The following is a 4,627-nucleotide window of genomic DNA, read 5'->3' on the forward strand; positions in this document are numbered from 1 at the left end:
CTGCACAATTCCAAAACAGTGGGGCCAGCTGGATTGGGTGGGCAACCCGCCAACATCTAGTGACAGAGATTATGGGGGATGTAGTTTGCTTCTTTCAACAGCCTATAAAGGAGCAACATGTAGCTCATTCCCTAAGGCATTTTAGCTAAAGCTGCTTTACTCAGAATATATCACAGTATTTTGGCTGTCTATTTGACCTTGTATGAATGGACAGTTGCAAAGCCACAATGTAGTTTCAGGAATATTGATCATGCTAATGTACTTTCACCGCAGAATATGTGAAAGATAAATTTCTCCATCAAAGAAAACAGGAGGAACTAGTGTGTTCTAATATTGTACGGGGAACATTTTTTTCTAACTCTAGAAGTAAATGAAATTGCTTTGTAAAGACACGATTGACTACTTTCTTCTGGTAACAACACTGTGTTGAAGTGAACAATCCCCACTATTTTGCATTTTAATTTTGATTTGTGTAACAGTTTGGAAAACTGCATTTTCCTTAACAGAGTATTTTTGTAAGGTTGTGGAGTGGTATTGAGGTGCTAACTCTGATATTCTGATGTTTGTGTTACTGCTATACTCTCTGTATTAAATTAAAAATAATTACATGAAGAAGTAGTGAATGACGATTGATCTGTGCTGCATTCTCAGAACACAGGATAACTTAAGTAAGCGGTAAGTATGTTTATTTCAGTTTGTGGTGCCTGTTAGTCACAACATAGAATTGATGGAAGTATTTATTACAGCTGTGACCTGAGAGACATTATTAGTCATAGTATTCTGTACTAAACCGCTCTAGAGAATCTAATGAAGAGCAAATAGTAGGTCAGATTAACACAGTGAAACTGATGATTATTATTCTGGGCCTGTATTCATGGCCATAGCATTGCATCTGTGTTGTGTGATTGCATCGTTGCATCTAGGAAGTGATATAGATGAAGACCAGGAATTATTAGCAAAATGTAACTCAGATTAAGGAGGCTCAGTTCCATTATAGCTGATTGTTGCCAGGCTAAGAGCAGGATTTTTCAGAGAAGAGGGATAGTTTGGCTGTACATGGGAGGTAAGCAGTGAGACACCTTTTGGAAAAATGCAGAATTCTGTCACCTTTTCTCATGTCCTGCTGGAAATGGAGTTTTCTACCCTCATGACATGACTCATTCCGTACAACTGGTTCTGTAGGCTGCACACGGGGATTGTTAAGGCATGAATTTCCCTTGTCCCTGTCTTCTCTGGAAAGATGGTGGAGGGAACTGTGCCTGTACTTCTTTCTGGGCCTGGACTCAGCTAGTCCTGATTTCCCCCAGGCTATTTGTGCCCTGCCTGCATTGATCATCTAAATTCAAGACAAAGCAAAACCTGACCTTTAGGCAACTGCTTTCTCCATTTTCTTCAGTCATACTTTGCTTCACATTTGAAATCCTTAATGAATGTGTGATGTATACTATAGAGGGCATCTATCGCGGGCACGCAATTACAAGCCTAGTCAACTTTACAGTCATTTGAAAAAGAAGATGGCCTATGCTATCCTCTGCAAAAGCCCTTTTACTTTATTATATAAGCAGACTAACTTCTCGCTATTGGATGCCTGGAGTATACAGTAGTATCTCTTTTAGTGTACACTTTGCTGTCTTTCCCTGTACCATTAAGCCATGAACTGGGATGGCTTCAAATTCCAGACTCACCAGAGTACAGTTTTAATTTGCATGAATAGTGAAGTCATTTGACTGATAAAATTCTAGGGGGAAAAAGCACCATTTCTATATTGCTTTCTGTCATGCTGGAAGTATATCAGTGCTTCTGTCAATTCAGACAAAGACTCTAAACTATATATATTAAAAATTCCTTAGTTTACAAGCAGTTAAAAAATGTGAGGACTTATTTTTCATTTACTTATACTGGATTTCTACATGTATAGCTTCAATTGCTACTTTAGAAGCCACCCTAATTTACACCAATATAAATGAGAAATGGGCTTTAACAATTTCTTGGAAAATCACCATGAAATGTTAAGATTGTCTACAGAGGTGTTTCAACCTCTGCAAGCAGAAGTGATCAGAAGTGATCCTACAATAAATGTCAAAAAGGAAGAAAAAAAATAGTGCTGAAAAGCTGTGTTTATGCAAAATTCAAGTTTAGTTTTACACTAGATTCACGAAAATTGTCTTAGCTCTCCCTGCCCGCTACAGCAAATACATTAGGCATCCTAATGTGGTGGAAAGTAGGCCATGACGGAACTGAGCACATACCAAATGACAAAACTTCCATTTTTACCATATATTATGGATATTTGCATTTATGAGATAATTTTTGCTGGCATGGATGAAACAGCAATGAAAACATTATTGTACAATCCTGGGATGGAGTTTTTTGCAAATTCATAAATGCATGCAATGGAAACAATGTTTTTGAATAAAATCAAAGCTCTAAATGAACTGTTCAGTCATCTGAATGTTTCCATTTGGAATGCTGAATAGAATCCTATTTCTAATCCAAGAAGGTTTTTATTAGCACTCAGTGCATTTAGCGCAAGCACAGACCAGTTCTGAAATCAGCTAGGGTACGGCTTGAATAATAGGGAAGTTATTTTCTGCATAAACACTAGATTTATTAAGGCCTATTTTTTCTGTCTCATGAAAGACTAGTTGCAACTTGTTTAAGGAAGCCATCAGAACAATTTATACATTCTCAGGATCTTTGAGAAAAGAAGGTATATTTACATCACTGTACAAACAATACTGCATTTATACCTGTTTCATCTTCTACAGAATGCCACAAAATATTGGTGGAGAAATTACCTGCTCCGTAACTTCCTTTTTCAGAATTTATGTAAAATTGGGATCATGCCATACCCAAAGTCCAGCTGAGTAATTCAAATGAAAGGCGGACGAGTTATAAGCTTTCTAAAATTAAGAATGTTTTTAATTTATTCTCTCTCTCATCATTTTATTGGCTCGCATTACCATCTGTTCCAGTTATGCTGCTTATCTTCCAACTATTATCTCGCTGCCTGACAACTTACATAAAATGTCCAAGAAGGTGCAGTTAATCTTTGGATAAGTACCCCAGTGGTAAAAAAAACACCACATCTTTTCATAGAAAATAAATATTGGCAAGAACACATGAAAAACAATAGGTACAATTCCTATCAATTTTTAATTAATTGTGTTGTGCAGATGTGTATGACTTCCAAAGTTTCTTTGTTCCCATATGTAATATGTGGCCAGTTGCCTTAATTCCATATCTTAGGTAACTTATGTTCATCATGTTGTATAATTATTCTCTATGCTGGAAAATTAAAAGGCTGCATGTATATTCATATTGTGGACAAGGTGAGGAGTCTGCTCTTGAAGTGAATCTCCCAACTGTTGCCACTTGCAATGTGTCTGGTGTTATGGGGTGGTCTTACAGTGTGTATACTGGATTTCTTTCAGATGAAAGAGAGCTGAAGATGTACTTCAGGAGCATGGTGGGCAACTCCAACTGTAAATGGGAATTCTGTTCATGAGAAGACACTAGAGTTAGTCCCACGTAAACTTCTGACACACATGCAATGTGACTGCTGGGTCCTCCATACCAGTCCTTTCTGTTAGATGGTCCCACTCAACTGACTTGCTTCTGTTACGCCACGACTTGCCAATATAGACATAGCGAGAGATGGAGAGATGAATGACATATCCAACTCATTAATCTTCATGCTCTTCAATAAAAAATCATTTTTCAGTCAATCTCTCTCCAAATGCCTGTTTAATGTTTCACACAGAACAGGAAAACTGCAGCATAAGGTCTTAATGCAGTGCCAACATATGATATGAACTTATGGTTAAGATACAGTTTTGAGATGGTAAACTCTGCTTTCTCCAGGAGGTTAGGCAGCTTTCTGCGGTTGACTGTCTTCATTGTGTTTACTTTTCTTAAAAGCACGTGAAATGAAACACAATTTTTTGCTGTCTTATGAGAAAAACAAATGCAAACTCTTATTTAGATCCCAGCTAGTTTTTTCCTGACTTTTTATTAGCTGAACCAAAACAATGAAATACTTCCATATATTTTTCCAGCACTTGTGAATTAATTTAGTTTTGGTCATTAAATGTCTTTTCAGTTGGTCGTTTTACGCCTATTCAGTAAGGGTTCCTGAGAAGATTTTCTACTGAATGGTACTAGTCCAGATCCATTTGGAAAGTGAATGAGAAGTTTATTCTCTCAGGACTGAACTTGCAGGCCACAGTGTATGTGTTTAACTTTGTAGGGGTAGTCCCACTGACTGACAGTTTTTATGGTACGTCAGATCTGCTTAAGTCTGGCCAGCTGCTGGATTTTGGAACAGGAATTCATTTTTTTGTTGAGTTTTAAATGGCTATTCAGTTTCTAAATCTTTGTGTGTGTAGGCGCACCTATATGCCTTTGTATGTGGTCACCATCAGGGCTTACATAAAGGGAAAATGCAGGAAAAATTACTTTGCTGTAGATATACCATTAGCTAAATTTCAGTCTTTTTAAACTGTTAAGCTGAAATAGTGCCAGAGTGAATTGTTGTGTTGCTGGAACTGAGTAAATGCATATTGCAAAGTAAATGAAAATGTGTAAGGAATGTTGCCTCATTGTAACATTATTAATTTAATGCAAC

The 4,627-nt window shown here is 37.2% G+C and overlaps 1 long non-coding RNA gene across 1 annotated transcript; it reads left to right on the forward strand.

The window, feature by feature from the left end:
- Window positions 1–618: 618 nt before the first annotated feature.
- On the forward strand, window positions 619–3,728 carry LOC128916527 (uncharacterized). The gene is made up of 2 exons (XR_008468991.1): window positions 619–675; window positions 3,435–3,728. It is a non-coding gene; the product is annotated as an uncharacterized LOC128916527 (long non-coding RNA).
- The last annotated feature ends 899 nt before the right edge of the window (window positions 3,729–4,627 follow it).

The sequence above is a fragment of the Rissa tridactyla genome, chromosome 12 (genome assembly GCF_028500815.1).
Source record: "Rissa tridactyla isolate bRisTri1 chromosome 12, bRisTri1.patW.cur.20221130, whole genome shotgun sequence".
NCBI classification, from domain to species: Eukaryota; Metazoa; Chordata; class Aves; order Charadriiformes; family Laridae; genus Rissa; species Rissa tridactyla.